General features: G+C 43.2%; 1 protein-coding gene across 3 annotated transcripts in view; it reads left to right on the forward strand.

Moving 5' to 3' along the window:
* The window catches only part of LOC126278977 (ATP-binding cassette sub-family G member 1-like), a 773827-nt gene that overhangs the window by 170627 nt on the left and 583083 nt on the right, over nucleotides 1-20117 (forward strand). The gene's annotated exons all lie outside the window — the stretch shown is intronic.

The raw sequence follows: 20117 nt of genomic DNA on the forward strand, positions 1-20117 counted from the left end.
CCTGAGATGTTAAGTCCCATAGTGCTCTGAGTCATTTGAACCATTTGAATGTGACAAAGAATATGTAAAAACGTAAACAGTAGAAGGTCAAATTGAACAGATTGCACATTAGATATTTGGAATGCGCGCTGACTGATAACTGAACAAGTGAAAAAGAAGTAATATCACAAACTGCAACGGCAAAGGAAGCTTTTCAAAAAAGAAAGCTCTTATTACGCAGCAAACTGGGGTTCGAGTTGGGAAACAGGTTGGTTGAATACTTCGCGTTGAGAGTCTTCTGTACGGCTATGAAAGCTATACACTGAAAAAGAGAGAAAGAGGCAACATTTAAGCATTGCGTGATGACTGGGTGTTGTGTGATGTCCTTAGGTTAGTTAGGTTTAATTAGTTCTAAGTTCTAGGGGACTGATGACCATAGATGTTAAGTCTCATAGTGCTCAGAGCCATTTTTTTAAGCATTCGAGATGTGGATTTGGAGGATAATGAGTGGATAAAGGAAACAGTGAAATACCTTCTGGAAAGGGTAAATCAACAAAGAACTCTCCTGGTTAAGGAGCGGAAAGGAAAACAGGATGATTCGGACATACACTGCGAGGAAATTAATTCTGGTTCAAATGGCTCTGAGCTCTATGGGACTTAACATCTATGGTCATCAGTCCCCTAGAACTTAGAACTACTTAAATCTAATTAACCTAAGGACATCACACAACACCCATTCCCCACTGGGAATCGAACCCGGGAACCCGGGCGCAGGAAGCGAGAACGCTACCGCACGACCACGAGCTGCGGACAATTAATTCTGGGTTGGGTTGTTTGGGGAAGGAGACCAGACAGCGAGGTCATCGGTCTCATCGGATTAGGGAAGGATGGAGAAGGAAGTCGTCCGTGCCCTTTCAAAGGAACCATCCCGGCACTTTCCTGAAGCGATTTAGGGAAATCACGGAAAACCTAAATCAGGAAGGCCGGGCACGGGATTGAACCGTCGTCCTCTCGAATGCGAGTCCAGTGTCTAACCACTGCGCCACCTCGCTCGGTCAATTCATTCTGACTGTAGCTGTTGATAATGCAGTGCAAGGACAGAAGATAATAGGAAAGATAAGAATAAAATTGCAGCATTAGATGCTGACATGAATGGTGTGAGGAAACTACCAGTTGGCAGAATGCGTGGTGGTGGTAGTGGTGGTGATGAAGCAGAAGAAGAACAGAAACCTCATGTGGATCAGAAACATAACTGGGATCGGATTTCACATTAAGAAAAAACTTTTAAAACTCCAAAAAGAATAAGGATCTTTCTCAGAAAAACTTTAGAATCAAAATGCGAACGCGTAGAAAAAAAGCATGTCACACGGAGCTAATTAACTCGGAATATCTCGTATGCGTTCAGATAATAACTACTACAGTTTCACGAACAGACGTATAAAACAACGTTTCCTTATAGATAAAAAATCGCGAACAGAAATAAAGAAGTACTTAAGGAAATCGTTAGATATAGCGAAATCACACAAGACAGTATGAAATACGAAACCTGAATTTTAAAGCACAAAGTTGCTGAGAAGCACAGAAAAGAAAATAGAGGATGCAAGAAGCAATATTCTTATACAAAGAAAAAAAACTGTTAAATAATTTCAAGCGCGCTTATTCACGGGGCGTAGGAAATGTTGAAAAAAAGGCATAAATATCTCAGTGTCTGTAGAGTACTAAAGAGCATTTTAGCATCTTTCCCTGTGGTTATTTTTTTCTACAATCAGCTATAAAGAGCGATAGATTAGTCACCCTCAGATAATAAACAAAGATACTGAGAACCGTATCAGTTAGATGTGAAGGCACCAGAGTCTGACTTCAGTGGCGTCGAACCGGGTAGCATGGAGTCAGACGGTAGGATAATAGCTTAGTTCGTTGTTCACGGTTTATCGCCTGTGACAGCAACGCATGCGATACAATCGAACTGTAACGCTCGCGATGTCATAGCAGGCAGACCGAGTTAACGATTTTTGAATGAGGGCGGCGATACGACGAAATCTCACACTAATGCAATATTTATACGCCTATTCACGGATTTCCGGATAGTTTTCTAGCTGAAATACGATTCGTAGGCGTGTTTGCTTCCGGTTATAGAGTCTGGCTTGTATAATGACAACACCGCATACCCGCTGTAGTTAGTAGCAAGTGTTTACTAGCTGCTTCCCGGACGTGGGAATGTGCTGTATCTTATCGCAGCTGGCGGGTTGCAGACGCTGCGCTAAGGAACACGCAACCAGTGGCGTGACTTACGCCTCCTGAAACGTGGAGCATGTCGACAGAATCGGAGATGCGAGAGCCTGAGGCTTTAGTAGCACAACATGTAAGGCGAGGTATTTTTCACAAACTTCAACGAGCTGTTAAAATATTCAACCATTCTTGTGGCGGATTGGAAGGATGTAATCTTCAGTCCGAAACAAAGCAAAACAAAAGAGCGTATCTGACTCCATTAAGGTATTAGTACTCCTATAATACACAAGTTACAGCTCTTGAGTTAACCAAAGCATCAGAGGATTTTCTTTTACATTGGTGGAAACGTATCTGATACTTGGGAGGCAGATAATACGAGAATGGTATGTTGTTATGGAGAAAGGATATGGGCGTGGTCATATCAGCTAAAACAGTCCAGAAGTGATTACGAAACGCGTTGATCTTCAAGTAACCGATTCCCTAACTGTGATGGTGTTAATATCACGCAGAAGTCATCATATGTAGCTAAGATCCTCCAGCACATTGAATTTTATTCTTGAATAGAATTCTAAAATTTTCAGTTGAACATTTAATTCTTCAACTGGCATGTCTAAGAATACTGTTTGGCAGTGTAATCACTGATTATACTCGGTGTGGCTAGACAATAATGGGTGCCCCACTTGTGCACAGCTAAAGGGTTTTTTAATTTTAAAAACACTGTTTGGTCCTTTATATATAGTCTTAAATGTTCTTTAATACTGTATTTACGACAAACAACTGATTTTATTGGTTTTAATATATTCACAGTATTTTTATGTTTCTAAATCATTAGGTTTGAGATTTCAGCGAAGAAGTGGGTAATGGTATGAATATTTCCCCATGGTGTTTCAGGCAATCGTCTTTAGAGCTGATTTTGTGTTCAGCTAGCATTTCTCACCTGTGGATTTACTGTTATGATATCTTCTCTGGTGTAAAAAACACCAAGTTCAATTACTGTACATTTACTACACTATAAAGTATAAAAAAGTATAAAAGTAAAACGGTAGTAGTTTGTAAGCATATTTACAGCTAGTTTTTTTCCCGCGCCTTACATGTAAAGAAATAAATTATCGTAAGTTGATTTCCTAGTTACATCTAATTTTACTGATTATATACTGTGAGCAGCTTCTTTTAATGAATAATGGACACTGTTGATAGTATTGTCTCACAGATTACGGGACCGATGACCTCAGCAGTTTAGTCCTATAGAACCCAACCACGAATTTCAAAATTTTCTCAAATTATCTTGAAAGTCTTAGTCGCTGATATAAGATAAATTATTTCCGCTGACAGTGCACTGTAAATATGCAACTTGACGAAAACAACTTACGGACGCACTTGAATGCAATAGACATATTTTATTCGTATTTTGTTGGTTTCCATAGTTAGAGGGATCATAATGGCATTGAATATTTCTTTCAGATATGTAAGAAAGACTTCATAGAGGTGGCATAGTTCCATAGCAGCTGAAATTGTGGATAATCGTGTAATTTCTTACTGGAAAGAGGTTACAGTAGAGCACGCAGAAAATTCAGAATTTGTAGAAGACAGTGATGCAGTTTCAGATACTGATTTGTGGACAAAAGCTTTTCTACCTCAAAGAAATTTATTACATTCGAACTGAGAATGTGTTCAAGAATTCTGCAGCAAACCGATGTTAAGGGTATTGGTCTGTAATTATGCGGCTTCGTTCCTTTTATTTTTCGAATACACATGAGTCAAGTGCGCTTTTTTCCAGACGGTCGGTAGCTGGCGCTCGGGAGAGATGCGCGGTAGGTGCTATCTAAGGAAAGCAAATTGGAATTACGTCTAGACCTGGCAACTTATTTGTTTCCATCTCTTTTAGTTTCTTCCCTACGCCAATGATTCTTATCTCTATGTCCTCTATCCGCTGGTCTGTTCGAGGCTATGTTTGTACGATCGTCCTGCGACAATGACTTCTTGAACGTGAAATTTAAATCTTTAGCTTCCCTTTTGCTGTCTTTTGTTGCCACCCCAGAGTGACGGCGAGTGACTAGATAGAAGCCTCCAACCCACTTAATGATTTTGTATACGACCAGAATTTTCTCGGGCTCTCTGCAAGATCTTACGTTAAGGTATGACGCTATCAGTTGTTTTGTGCTTCCAGCTTTAATATTCTTATAGACGCACTAATTTTATTATTTTCCGCCTATCAACTTTTGGACTTTCTTTTTTGAAACGATAGTGCAACAATCTGTGTTTCTTCAGCATTTTCCTAATTTGATTATTAAGCCACGGAGGGTCTCTTCCATCAGTAGTCCACTTACTTCGCTCATACGTCTCGAGAGTGCAATTTACAATGTTTACACTTTTCCAATTTCCTCTGCGTCCGCACTATTGGAAGTAAATCATGTCCATTCATTGTCTAAATGGAATCCTCACAGTTACTTACCTGCTGCCCGCCCCCGTTAGCTGAGTGGTCAGCGTGACAATGTCAATCCCAAGGGCCCGGTTTCGATTCCCGGCTGGGTCGGAGATTTTCTCCGCTCAGGAACTGGGTGTTGTGTTGTCCTAACCATCATCATTTCATCCGCATCCGACGAAGTGGCGTCGACTCGAAAGACTTGCACCCGTCGAACGGTCTACCCGACAAGAGGCCCTAGTCACACGACATTTACATTTACTTATCTGCTGTTCCTGGCATGGTCTCCTAGCCTTTTTTGATGGATTTCTTCAGAAACCATCGTTGATATGACATCATGATCAATAATCCCTGTCTTTGTACTAACACTGTGGATGACGCCAGGCCTGTTTGTAGTTACAAGGTCTAAAATATTTTATATAGTTAGGGGATTGTCTAACTAGTTGTTCAAGGCAGTTTTCGGAAAAGTCTTCAAAAGTACTTCACAAGGCCGACTGTCTGTACCACCTGCAGTAAATTCAGTGGATACTCGGTAAATTAAAGTCGCCTCCAACTAATACTGCATGATCTGGGCATTTTCGCACAACTGGACGTTGGCTTTCCTTCAATGATTATTCAACTGTTATGACGAAACCAGGTAGCTCGTGAAAACTTCTCATAGTTGAATTCACGTAGAATTGCTACTCGTGTTCAAATAACATCACAGTCAGGCTTAGTGTTGACCTGGATAGAGAAAATATTTTTGTCGACAGCAATGATCACTCCCCCCTCCTATGGTGTCTAATCTACCTTTCTGATATGGTTTCATGTCTCGCTAAATATTTCGGAACTTTCTACTTCTGGTTTCAGCCAGCTTTCTGTTCCGAGAATAATTTCAGCGTGACAACTTTTCTGGAGGGCAGTACCTTCAGGATCATCGTTACGAATAGTGCGACAATTTCATGTTAACATTGTGATAGTCGAAGTGTGTCTACTTTTTAAGTCATCTGATTTCGCTCTTTGCGTATCGACTGGTGAGCGTTCATTAGAGGACATCAGACTACCGCCTAGCCTAAAAAACCTGCCACTCGAGTAGTTTCATCCTTTGTGTAGTGCAACCCTGACCTATCAAGGGGAGTGCTACAACTCTCGAGCCCATAGTGCAGGTCCAGAAATATGAAGCCTTGACGTCACAGAATCGACAGAGGCTCTGTTTGAGACCCTCCGCTCGGTTACAAACCAAAAAACCTCAGTCGACTATGGGTACTAATCTGCAAATTGTGAGCTTTTATTATTATACCCCCCACCCGGTGTGCCTGCTCGGACCCTCCTGAAGGAGCAGCCACCTGTCCACTGTAACAGCGTGAATGGCTGACGCCAGACGGCCAGCCTCCACATTGACTCTCCACGCGACCGTATAACAACCCGTCACTCACTCCGCAGAGAGCGCAGATTCCCCACGTTGGGTGCGCTGCAAGGTGTCCCAACAGCGGAGCCCTCGGGTTAAACAAGCAGCACGTGAAGTGTTCCATGCGACGTGTCAGTTTCTCCACTGCGGTCACACCCTTTTGAGGCAGCAGCTTGTAGACGGCTCACTGTGGTTATAAGCATCCTCAACTGCTCGCGAACTGCCGTCAGCTCCTCCTGCGTCCACACACAGTACGTATAAACCCTATCTATCTGAGTAAATCAAGAACTAAACTATGAAAACAAAGAGAAAAGCTCAATATGTGACTTGGTAATCCCCTGGTGTTTCACCAATGAAGTCTGACAGCAATTTGCAATCCCAAATTATCCTTTGCCGTTCCTTTTCAAGCCTTTCATAAATATATTTATAAGTACAGTGTATGCAACGGAAAAATTGAAAATACAGTTTCTGCGTAGTGACTCGACCCTATAACCCTGGCATTTACCGTTCTATACTCTTTCCTCTGCGCCAGCCGCTGCCTGGAAACTACGATAACATAAATGTCTCATGCCTAACACATTGGTTTGCTTGAACGCCCGTTTCAAAAACCATGCTATGAGTAAGACACGAAACGGTTAAAATTGTTAGTTTTCGACCGGACAGCCTACACTATGATTGGTTTCGTTCAGATTCGTAACCTATGCTCGTTAGTACCAATGGATATATGATAAAGTAAGAGAAACATAACGTTACTATTGCTGAGGTTTGTTGTTTTTTGTTTTTTGGGGACCAGACAGCGAGATCATCGATCTCATCGGATTATCGAGGGGCGGGGAAGGAAGTCAGCCGCACCCTTCCAAAGGAACCATCTCGGCATGTGCCTGGAGCGATTTAGGGAAATCACGGAAAACCTAAATCAGGATTGCCGGACGCGGGATTGAGCCGTTGTCCTCCCGAACGCTAGTATTGCCAAGGAACAGAGACATTGTTGAACAGGACGGACCAATGGCAATGATGGACGACACGAAATAGTATATACGCAATACAGGTGGAGTATCATATTTATAGCGAAAATGGTACAGATTTCACGAAATGGAAACAGCAGGATAACAGACGCAAACAACATTCTTGTTTGAAACAGGTCAGATTCCCAAAGTAAAGGTGGATATCGGACTCTCAGTAACGAATATGCCTTCCACAGTCACTAACAGACGTTTTGCACCTGTTATTCATATTGTCTACTAAACTGTTGTTTCCTTGGAGACGTCCCACGCCTCTCGCCAAACGATTTTCATTTCTTGCACGGTTCAGGGAGAGGGTGTTCGTTGAGAGACACGTCTTACAGTAGTATCCCATGCGTGTTCAATGTGATTTAGGTTTAGGGTACGCAAGTTATTCCAGGTGTTCAATATCTTCACTTCCCAGTGTGTACGGTATATTGTAGGTACTGTGTGAGCGGGCATTGTCGTCCGTAAACAGAAAGTCTGGGCCTACCGCACCCCTAAAGAGACGGACACGATTCAGAATAATCTTCCAGCAACACCACTGTGCTGTAACGGTAGCTCGCGCAAAGATGTGCAGCGGTGTTCGGTCACTGTGCTTAATGTGTGCCCACACCATAACGCCTAGGCCCATACAGATGACGTTCATGAAAATTCTGCGGTGTGTAACGTGTTTTCTCTCTCCCTCTCCCTCTCTCTCCCTCTCCCTCTCCCTCTCCCTCTTCCTCCCCCCCCCCTTCCTCCAGTGGCCTGAATCACTTGCCACAGTGAAACGGCACTCGTCGAAGACCGTCACTCTGAGCCCAACCAGCGTTCTCCCTTCTCCAATGAATTCCTTATCAACAATGGCATGGTTGAAGTGGTAGTCATTTAACAGGCTTGCGAACATACAAACCAGCCTTATTTAACCGCCGCCAAATGGTTCCGGCAGACACACGACTTATCGATTGCAAGGTCCACAGTGACCTGCCTGTGGGTGAGATATCTGTCCCTTTTCACCTCTAGGGGCCACACGATGCGGTGGTCCGTCTACAACCACCGCCATGCTTTCGCATAACCTTTCCACCTCCAGTGCCCTTTTACTATCGCGAGATCTCACTTTTGGACACACCTATTACCGTAGCCACAGTAGTTGACACTTCGTCACTTTTCGCCCTCTGTATTCCCTTTTCCTATCATTGGTCGATTGTGTTGTAGCAATTGGCAGTGCTCCTTATAAAATGTCACTTGTTCTCTATCAATTGTCAGTCGGTGTAATGACGTAAAGGCTACGAAGCAAGACTTGCTGATGTTGGCAGTGTCGTAAACGAGATAGTTCTGGCCCGATCTCTTCCGTTATCTTACGTAATCCCTAGCGTAAAAGTGCCACGATGTAGTGTTTTCACTACAGTAGCAGCTGCTGTTTGGTAACATACCCATGTCGCTTAATCACTATCGTTCGCCGCCGTTTTTTCGTACATATTATGCAGCCAATCATGTCAGTACCAATTTGCACATCCAAAGCCCTGTAACCGTCTCTATAACCATCATCGTGCAGTTTGGTTATTTGGAGCACAGAAATGAATGAAAAGTACGCTGTTCATTTGCACGTAATTGTAAATGCTATCCAAGTCATTATAGATTAGTGTAGCCGAAGTTTACATTGATGATGATTACAGGGCGTCGGGAAATACCGAGGCGTATTAATTACTCTGTACTCTAAGGGGTAGAGTGGCCTTTTTTTTTTTACTTTAGTACCTTATATGTTTTCATCGAAATACTAGGCTAGGAGAGAGGCATAGGGGTTCTCAGTTGGCGATGAATAGGAGGGGATTCCCAATTACGGCATTTGCCCAGCTTCAAGCAGTGTTGGCTTCGGTCACACAGCTTGAGGCTGTTGCCAATGGGCATCACTGTGGGGGTCCGGGCGGGGGTTTGTCGGGGACGGCCAGCTCGTCCCACGTATCCCCCGATCGGACTGCGACTGTGGCTGCCCAGGATACTGCTCACATTTAGGCTGACCCCTCACCTGTGGTAGAGTGGGAGGTAGTCTCGAGGTGTAACAGGGGATGAAAGACATCCCGAAGGGCTGAACGGAAGGCCTCTCCAGTTTTTCTGACGAACCGGTTTCAGGCTCTGTCTCGGCTATACTGATCTTCGGCCGGACACGGATGCTTGTCCTGTTCTAGAGGTTGCCCCTCAGTCTACAAGATCCGGGCGGTCGCAGAGGGTGGGCTTACTGGTAGTTGGGAGCTCCAACGTCAGGCGCGTAATGGGGCCCCTTAGGGACATGGCTGCAGGGGGGGGGGGGGGGGGGGGTAGAAAACCAATGTACACTCCGTGTGCACACTAGAGGGAGTCATTCCAGTAGTGGAAAGGATCGTTCCGGATGCCATGAAGGGCACAGGGTGCATCCATCTGCAGGTGATCGCTCATGTCGGCACCAATAATGTGTGTCGCTATGGATCGGATGAAATCCTCTCTGGCTTCCGGCGGCTATCTGATTTGGTGAAGACTGCCAGTCTCGCTAGTGGAATGAAAGCAGAGCTCACCATCTGCAGTATTGTCGACAGGACGGACTGCGGAACTTTGGTACAAAGCTGAGTGGAAGGTCTGAATCAGAGGCTGAGACGGTTCTGCGACCGTGTGGGCTGCAGATTCCTCGACTTGCGCCATAGGGTGTTGGGGTTTATGGTTCTGCTGGATAGGTCAGAAGTCCACTACACACAGCAGGTGGCTGCACAGGTAGCAGGCGTTGTGTGGCGTGGACTGGGCGGTTCTTTTAGGTTAGATGGCCTCGGGCAAGTACTGAAAGGGCAACAGCCTCAAAGGGTGCGGGGCAAAGTTAGGACATGCGGGGACCATGCAGCAATCGGTATGGTAGAGCACTTGCCCGCGAAAGGCAAAGGTCCCGAGTTCGAGTCTCGGTCCGGCACACAGTTTTATTCTGCCAAGAAGTTTCATATCAGCGCACGCTCCGCTGCAGAGTGAAAATCTCATTCTGGAATCGGTATTGTAATTGTAAACTGTCGAAGATGCGTTGGTAAAGTACCGGAACTTCAAGCGTTGATAGAAAGCACCGAAACTGAAATCGTTACAGGTACGGTAAGCTGGCTGAAGCCAGAGATAAATTCTGCCGAAATTTTTACAAAAGCACAGACGGTGTTTAGGAAAAATAGATTGCATGCAACCGGTGGTGGCGTGTTTGCCGCTGTTAGCAGTAGTTTATCCTCTTGTGAAATAGAAGGGAATAGTTCCTGTGAATTATTATGGGTGGAGGTTACACTCAACAACCGAGCTACATTAATAATTGGCTCCTTTTACCGACCTCCCGACTCAGCAGCATTAGTGGCAGAACAACCAAGAGAAATCTGGAATACATTTCACATAAATTTCCTCAGCATGTTGTAATCTTATGTAGAGCTTTCAATTTACCAGGTATAGACTGGGACACTCAGATGTTTAGGACGGGTGGTAGGGACAGAGCATCGAGTGACATTATACTGAGTGCACTATCCGAAAATTACCTCGACCAATTAAACAGAGAACCGACTCGTGGAGATAACATCTTGGACCTACTGATAACAAACAGACCCGAACTTTTCGACTCTTTAAGCGCAGAACAGGGAATCAGTGATCATAAGGCCGCTGCAGCATCCTTGAATATGGAAGTAAATAGGAATATAAAAAAAGGGAGGAAGGTTTATCTGTTTAGCAAGAGTAATAGGAGGCAGATTTCAGACTACCTAACAGGTCAAAACGATAATTTCTGTTCCGACACTGATAATGCTGAGTGTTTATGGAAAAAGTTCAAGACAATCGTAAAACGCGTTTTAGACAGGTAAGTGCCGAGTAAAACTGTGAGGGACGGGAAAAACCCACCGTGGTTCGACAAGAAAATTAGAAAACTACTGCTAAAGCATAGAGAGCTTCACTGCAAATTTAAATGCAGCCTAAACCTCTCAGACAAACAGTAGTTAAACAATGTGAAAGTCAGCGTGAGGAGGGCTATGCGTGAAGAGTTCAGTGAATTCGAAAGTAACATTCTATGTACCGACTTGACAGAAAATACTAGGAAGTTCTGGTCTTACGTCAAATCAGTAAGTGGATCGAAACAGCATATCCAGACACTCTGACATGATAATGGCATTGAAACATAGAATGACACGCGTAAAGCTGAAATACTAAACACCTTTCTTCAAAGCTGTTTCACAGAGGAAGACCGCACTGCAGTCCCTTCTCTAAACCCTCGCACGAACGAAAAAATGGCTGACACCGAAATAAGTGTCCAAGGAACAGAAAATCAACTGGAATCACTCAACAGAGGAAAGTCCACTGGACCTGACGGGATACCAATTCGATTCTACACGGAGTACGCGAAAGAACTTGCCCCCCTTCTAACAGCCGTGTACCGCAAGTCTCTAGAGGAACGGAAGGTTCAAAATGATTGGAAAAGAGCACAGGTAGTTCCAGTTTTCAAGAAGAGTCGTCGAACAGTTGCGCAAAACTATAGGTCTATATTTCTGACATCGATCTGTTGTAGAATCAACAAAGGAGGTGGCTTACAAAACACTCGTTCGACCTATGCTTGAGTATTGCTCATCAGTGTGGGATCCTTACCAGGTCGGGTTGACAGAGGAGATAGAGAAGATCGAAAGAAGAGCGGCGCATTTCGTCACAGGGTTATTTGGTAAGCGTGATAACGTTACGGTGATGTTTAGCAAACTCAAGTGGCAGAGTCTGCAAGAGAGGCCCTCTGCATCACGGTGTAGCTTACTGTCCAGGTTTCGAGAGGGTGCGGTTCTGGATGAAGTATCGAATATATTGCTTCCCCCTATTTATACCTGCCGAGGAGATCACGAATGTAAAATTAGAGAGATTCAGGCGCATATGGAGGCTTTCCGGCAGTCGTTCTTCCCGCGAACCATACGCGACTGAAACAGGAAACGAAGGTAATGACAGTGGCACGTAAAGTGCCCTCCGCCACACACCGTTGGGTGGCTTGCGGAGTATAAATGTAGACGTAGATTTGTCTTATAACTAAAGAAAACATCCCGAAAATGTTGTTCAGACTGAGGAATTATTAAATTTATTTCTGGGACAACCTTGTCAGTTTAGTGTGTGTGTGTGTGTGTGTGTGTGTGTGAGACGGAGACAATAATAATAATGCAGACCCCTGTAGTACTGAGAGATTTAACAGCATCAACCACATTAAATGTCCGTAAACATTCCGGAATGGCGTGACACATTTGTCTCGACGGAAATGCTTCTGTGTTTGGCGAATACGAAACAATAACCTGACGCTGTTACGACAAATAGCTAAGGATATTAAAGGTTTAGTTAGTCGTTCAGCAAATTTCTGTAGTTGGTTCAAACTGTGACTCCCTCGTAGAGAATTCAGCTTCCTACAGAGTTCTTCCCCAGCTCTTTTCTTGCAGTTGCAAAACATATTCTTCACTCTCTAAGTACGTACGTTTCGTCTTTCCCAAGAGTTATGTACGAACAGGAGTCCGATTTGCAGACGCTTGGAGGTTTGCTTATGAGGAGCCGTTTGTTTGTAGTCGAAGGTGATTTCAACAGCGAACTCAAAGAGCGTATTCACTTTTTGTCAGCTGCAGCTGAAGTAATAGCGTCTTCTCTTCAGTTGTTAGGCGGGACTGACTTGCAGTTTCCCCATCAGTACGTTCTGTGCACCAAGGGCTGTTTCTTCTTCTTCTTCTTCTTCGCGGATGGATCACTTAGGACCACGCGTAATCAACATTTGTTGGCCTTCCTTTTCGCCCAGTATTCCTTCATAAACAACGAATGGACTAGCTTTCGTTGCGTAGACCACGTATGTCGGTTAGTTTTTCTCTCTTCTTCCTCAAAATCCCGTGTGTTTGTGATTTTTCTGATTTCATTTCTATCATGTAGATTTGGAGACCCTAATTATCTGAGGTCTTTTTCTGTCTATTTGTACCAGTTCGGTCTTGTAGTTTTGTTCTTTAAAAATGTATGGATTTTGTGTGTTAACCTGTTTGAGTCCATTCTTTCTAAATGCCCCATGAATTGGATTCTTCTCATGCGCATTGTGTCCGTTATTTTGGAGATATTTTTATATATTTCTGCACTGGGTTTTGGATAATGCACCCCATCTTTAGTTCTTGGTCCTAGGATTTTCCTCATTATCTTACGTTCTTTCACGTCTAATTCCTCTTTTAGTGTTCTGTGTTGAAGGTTTAGTGTCTCAGGTGCGTAGAGAGCTTCGGGTCTAATTACTGTTGTATAGTGTCGTATTTTGCAGTTCCACGAGAGACTCTTTTTGTTGTAAATGTTTTTTGTTAACTGAAACGCTGTCTCCATTTTCTGGACTCTTGATCTGACAGATTTCTTTTCATTACAATTTTCTGCAATCCATTCACCTAAATATTTAAATTCTTTTACTCGAGAGATGTAGTTATTACCAATTTTGAGATCAGAAGGTGCATCTTTGATGTCAGGCATAAATTTTGTTTTTTCACATGAAATTTGTAATCCTATTTTAGCTGCTTGTTCTTGTAATAATTCTAGCTGTTTCTGTGCATCGGTAATGTCTTGGACGTTCAGTGCCATGTCGTCAGCGAATGCTAAACAGTCTAATTCTGTGCCCTTACGTCTGGGTCCCAGTCTGTGTGCTGGTGCACCTGCTTTTCTCCATTCTCCAACAACTTTTTCAAGAGCACAATTGAAGAGCACTGGGGACAGTACATCCCCTTGTCGTACTCCTGTGTCTATTTCAAATTCTGTGCTCAATTCTCCCATAAATTTTACTTTGGATTTGGGCTCCGTGAGTGTTTCTTTTATGATGTTTGTTGTCTTTTGATCTAGTCCAAATTCTGCTGATACTTCAAAAAGGGATTCTCGGTCTATACTGTCATATGCTTTTTTAAAGTCGACAAACGTGATGACATAGCTTTTGCTTGAAGTACAATGTAAATATTTCATTGAGTTTTTCAAGTTAAGGATTTGTTCTAAGCATGATCGACCTTTTCTGAACCCACCTTGGTATTCGCCTAGTTTTGAATCGAGCTGAGGTTCTGCGCGGTTTAATAGGGCTTTAGACAAAATTTTGTATGTTGTTGACAATAGTTTCCACGATAGTTGTTGGGGGTCTGTTTTACTTCCTTTTTTGTAGAGGGGATGTATGATTGCAGTCTTCCAATCTGTGTGGATTTTTTCAGTTTTCCAGATTTCATGCATAATTTCTTTGAGTTTTGCAATAAGATTTTTTCCTGCATTTTTCCATAATTCTGCGATGATTTGGTCTTCTCCTGATGCTTTGTTATTTTTTAGTGGCTGAATTATCTCTTTAATCTCTTGTATACTTGGTGGCTTTGAGTCTGGGTTTCGTTGTGTACGATGGAACTCAAATTTTTCTGCAGGCTTTTCACAATTCAGTAATTTAGAAAAGTATTTTGCAAGAATTTCACAGTTTTCGGTGTTGGTATGAGCAATTTCCCCATGGTCAATTTTGAATTGAAGTGATGGAGGAGAGTACTTTGTTAATTTTTGTTTGAATACTCGGGAATTGTTTTTCTTGAAATCATTTTCTATGTCTTGCAATATTTTGTCTTCGTGTTGTTTACGAACTGTTCGTATTGCTTTTGTGACGGTTTTCCTGGTATCTTTGAGCTCTTCCAGGGTCTTCTGATTTTTGTTGCACAACCAATTTTGCCACGCCTGTTGTCTGAGGTTTATCAGTTGGTCACACTCATCTGTCCGCCAAGGGTGTTTACGTGTTCTTGTTTGCGGTGCTGCAGTTTCAGCTGCATTTAAAAGTCCCGCTTGCAGTTGTTGCCAATTTTGTGGTTTTAAATTTTGCGTTTGTTTTGTAAATTGTTCATTGCCATTTATCTTTTGTACATCATATTTACGGTGTGGAGATTTCTCAGTGACTTTTCTTTTTTCTGGAATGACATCTAGTGAGAATTTTGTTGGGTAATGGTCGGAATCTAGGTCTAGTCCATTAAGGACTTTCAGTTTCATGATTTCTACTGTATTTACACGGGAGATCATTACATGATACAACTGATATTCACCTAGTAATGGATTAGGTGAGATCCAAGTTTTTGTTTTCAAGGCTCTTTTCTTGAAAAATGTTGATTTGAAAAATAGGTCATGGTTTTTGCAGATTTCAATGAGTCGCATGCCATTCCGGTTGGTCTGTGTATGCCCTGACCATTTACCTGCCCAATATCGATATTTCTTTTCTTTACCAAATTGTGCATTGAAATCGCCCATAAGGAATCTGACATGGTTATTTGGGATTTTTTGGAGAATATTATCTAATTGGTTCCAGAATTCTTCTACTTTGTTTTTGTTAGTGATGTTAGTTGGTGCATGTCCGTTGATTAGAGTGTATATCTTATTAGCTGTTTTTATTGTCATCGTGGAGAGCCGACCCGAGTAAGATTTGAAGGTCGCGAATGAATCAAGTATTGATGTATCTACTATAAATCCAGTTCCAAATTGTGGACAATTTGCCATGGCTAGTTTTCCAGATTTTCCTTTTTATATCCTGTATCCTTCCGAATCAAAAGGATTTTCATCTGTATATCTTGATTCTTGAAATGGAATAATTTTGATTTTACGTTCTCTGGATTTGTCCAGGATGTTTTTTTTAGTTTTCCCATTTTTAAGAGAGAATTTACATTAAATGTCATTAGCCAAATTCTAGATTTTGGTTTGATTTTGTTATTACGGGGTTTTGAGGTACTCCGATTTACCTCCATGCACACTTCCGTAGTCTCCCCAGAATCCGAACAGACCACTTGCGGTTTTTCAACCGTGGGATTTGACCCACTGGGGTAATTTGTCTTTGAAGGTGCTGTATCCATGTTGATTTAATTGGACTGTGTTTGTGACTGAAATTGAGATATCAGTCTGGTTAAGCTCAGAGTTCCACTTCTGAGTTTTATAGATCAGCCGCCACTAACATGTGGAACATACGCTGTAGGGTTACCGCCACTAACCTGTGGAAACGTCGTGCCCTTTGTCCAAATAACGTTGGACGATAGCTTTTATAGTATCCCAAAAAGCAAGTTTGCCTCTTCCGCCAGTTCCGCCGTACCGATGATCTTCATCTCCGCCTTCACTGCCGTTGAGGTCTTCACCGTGTCCCTGGAAAGGAGCCCTCACGAGGTACTATCACCCGGGCCAGGTGAGCCAAGGTTTTTTTTATGAGGTGTTACTCCTCCCCTTTCTCCTGTTCAATCGGGCTTGGGACCGGCTATGGCGGAGTTCTAAGGGCAGTTATTTCTAGTCGGAATTGTAAAAAAATCAAATAAGACATTTTTGGTGTGCCCATACGGCTACGTGTTGGTATCTCTTCGATGATTTTGTATAGTTTTATTAACTTCGTGGCCTCGTACTGTTTGCTATGTGCTATTAAGTTTTGTTAAATTTGGATTAACCAGCTGTAAATACAGCTGTTGGCTTTAACAGTACGATACCTTTCTAGACACGTCGCTGTTGAATTGATAAGTTTGTCTTTCTCTGTCTTGAGAACCAGCTAGTTACAATAGATCCCTGTATTTCTAATGCAGGATACCACAAACAGTACTGCCAAACAAAGACCCTTTGATTGTTATAAATTAATCCACATTCAACCAGCGATAAAACTTTAACTATTTGCGTTACTGAATTATTTTTTTCTTTTATTGTATACGCCTCTCTGCTAAATGACCGACAAAACATATCGCTCATTTACACACCCTACGTTTCCGCTTCGCCGCGCGGAGTGACCGCGCGGTTTGAGGCGCCATGTCACGGATTGGGAGGCCCCTTCCGCCGGAGGTTCGAGTCCTCCCTCGGGCATGGGTGTGTGTGTTGTTCTACGCATAAATTAGTTTCAGTAGTGTGTAAGTCTGGGGACCGATGACCTCAGCAGTTTGGTCCCTTAGGAATTCACACACATTTGAATATTTTTTTCCGCTTTCTAGATGAAAATAACCACGAAGTTCTACTAGTAAGTCATAGGGTAAAGTCTATACCAACTGACAGATATTTAGTAAATTGTGTATCCTGATCTTATCAGAGTCTTCGTCTAATCTCTAACTTTGTACCTAGCATAGGAAATGAAAATGAAGTCCCATGCTTTTTGACAGAGCGTAAGGGAACGATGCGGGAGACCCGCACCGCCGTACTACACAAAGTCCTAGTGGAAGTGGTTTGCCATTGCCTTCCTCCGACCGTAAAGGGGACAAATGATGCTGATGATGATGATGAAGACGACACAGCAACACCCAGTCATCTCGGGACAGGTGAAAATCCCTGACCCCACCGGGAATGGAACCCGGGACCCCGTGCTCGGGAAGCGAGAACGCTACCGTGAGACCACGACAGCGGATATACCTAGCATTAAAACTGAAAAAAGAATAAGCGTGGTAACAGTGTGTAAACTTAACTCCAAACTGTGGACAGTGATGTTTGGTGTCATGATTGATGAGTTTTATTTAAGAAAATTTTAATAATCATTTACTTACAGACAACATCTTAATCTCACCTGCGCCGGTTATTCCACGAATTCTGCGTAGCAGAACGCAAGGAAAATTTTTGTTTGAAAGGTAGAATTGTCCTTTAAAGAATAATGTTCAGATGTTGCTGAATCGATTCGACAACAATAAACAGCCATACGTTTGCAGGAATACGTATGCTGCGGTCAGCGTGTTTCACAGTTTGGTCAACACGGGCCATCCTCTGTTTGTACAGCCGGGAGGTTTTAGCACGTCGAATACTGCACACAAGGCGTCGTAGATAATATTGTCATTGCGTGTTATGCGCTTCTGGAAGAGAGTGAAACAAATAAACAAACTTGTAAATGTGAAACAAATAAATACTGTTACCGTACCATCTAAGAAATTTGAGTTACCTGTAGCAAGTTCTACAAAGACTTGGAATTTCAAGAAGCGACAAATACACTGCTCAGAAGAATTAGGGCAACACGGGTCAACGGAAGCGTCCGCTTCCACCCATCTTCTTTGACCCATGACGTAAGGTTGTTGTGGTGTGTGACGTCATTACGGCGCGGAGTTTATGAGCTGGTTGTGTTTGTAGACGTCGTCTTGTTGTGTTTAATGCCCCCCCCCCCTCTCTCTCTCTCTCTCTCTCTCTCTCTCTCTCTCTCTCTCTCTCTCTCTCTCTCTCTCTGTGTGTGTGTGTGTGTGTGTGTGTGTGTGTGTGTGTGTGTGTGTGTGTGTGTGTGGGGGGGATGGCCGACCTACTCTGCAGCGCCGAAATTTGTTCGTGGTAATTTATTGTGTTTTGGGTCTATTTTTCTAGCGTTGTAATGTTTCGTGTATTTATTGTGTACTGAATGTGTTTTAATTTACATAGGGATGTTTGACTTTTGAATTCTTGAGGTGTTTTTGTTCTGTTTTTCATAGATGTAGGTAGTGGTTTTTTCGTATCAATAGTTATGGTTGACCTGTATAGGTCAAGGGAAACGACCGATTTCAATTTTCGTGGGTATATATGTAGGTATTGGTGTTTTGGTAGCGTCATCTGTGGTCAAGGGAAATACCTGATTCCAATTTTCGTAGTTTTTGCTGTAGGTGTTGGTGGTTTGGTATCGTCAACTGCCGTTGACCTATATAGTGTAAGGGAAGTGTCCGATTCCTGTAGATTTGGTTTTTTTCGTCATTTTGTTGCTTTTGGGAACGTGGTGTGTTTTGTTTTACTGTTATATTTAGTTTGTCCCCTCCCTAAAACCCCCAATATCCCGCTGTTGTCCCGTCACTTTGATTGTATTTTTGAAGGGAGATGTTATTGTCTTATTTAGACATAGTTTAGTGTTTGTTGCCGTGTGTATGTAGTGACATCATAGGCGCCATATTGAAGACGCTTAGAATAGACATTTCCACCATATTGATGACGTTATGGATCAAAGCAGACAGGTGGAATCGGATACTTCCGTAATCCCCATTATCTTCTACAAATAAAGTGCACAACAAAAAATCATTACATCCTCATTCATTTACATAACGATAAAAGAAGTGTCCGACAGGTTTCTAAAACTAGTGGAAGCAATCACTCATCCCTTCATCCTGGGTGCTTTTCACTGGACTTTAAGAGATTCAACAATGTTTATGCAGTCCGCGAGCGTTTATCATCGCCTGATACCTACGTGGCATGTTGCTTAAAAGTCTACGGAGGTCAACCTGTGGTATCCGTTCCTACTCTTCAGTGAGCCCTGGAGAGTTCTTGGAGTGTCTGTGGTGGAACAGGACGACCACGAACACGTCTGTCAATCGTATCCCACACAATCTCGATGGGGCTTAGGTCGGGACTCACCGCTGGCCATTGCATTACTTCAGTGTCCAGGATTACTGGTGACAGCCGCCACATGGGCCCTGGCACAGTCTCACATGAGAAGAAATTCAGGGCTGCCACCGTATGCAACAGCCACCACACGATCTAACAGAAGCTGTTGGATGTACTGCTTGCCGGTAAGGCGATCATAGACAACAAGATCCGTACGACTATCAACACTGATGCCTCCCAACGCTATCACGGAATTTCGGCGGAATCTATAGATTTCCTGGTCAGCATTTGGCACGTACCGCTTATTATGGCGTCTCCGCACACGAACACGGGCATCACCTTTCCTTAGAGAAAATCTCGACTCTTCGGTGAATCACACGTTTCGCCGGCGACGAAACTGCCAGGTGACAGAACTGTAGACAAGATGCGAGGTGCTGTCGTTTCAGGAGGGGTACTCGAACAGACGGGACTTATGAGATCGTCTTGCACTGCTCTGGCGATAGCCGTACAGCGCAGCAACATAGAGATCGCCAGATATCGGTCTGCACGTGGGGTTGTAACGCGTCAGCAACCTTGTCTAACTTGCCTTGTGTGCTGCCCTGCCTCCCTGTATCATGACCGCAACCTATGGGTGACAGATGGGTTGACAATGGCATCGGCAGCAACACGACGGGAAGTGCATCCTTCTTGCGCTACATTAAGATATTGTATTGCATATTCTTGGTTGAATAAAACTTCCACAAATGACAACTGCTGTCTGTGTACCTCGCTAGATAACACTGCGACACAGGAACTCACTTCTTTCTGGGGGGTACTGTAATGTCAAGTGTCATTGTGGTTC

The sequence above is a fragment of the Schistocerca gregaria genome, chromosome 6 (assembly GCF_023897955.1).
Source record: "Schistocerca gregaria isolate iqSchGreg1 chromosome 6, iqSchGreg1.2, whole genome shotgun sequence".
Lineage (NCBI taxonomy): Eukaryota > Metazoa > Arthropoda > Insecta > Orthoptera > Acrididae > Schistocerca > Schistocerca gregaria.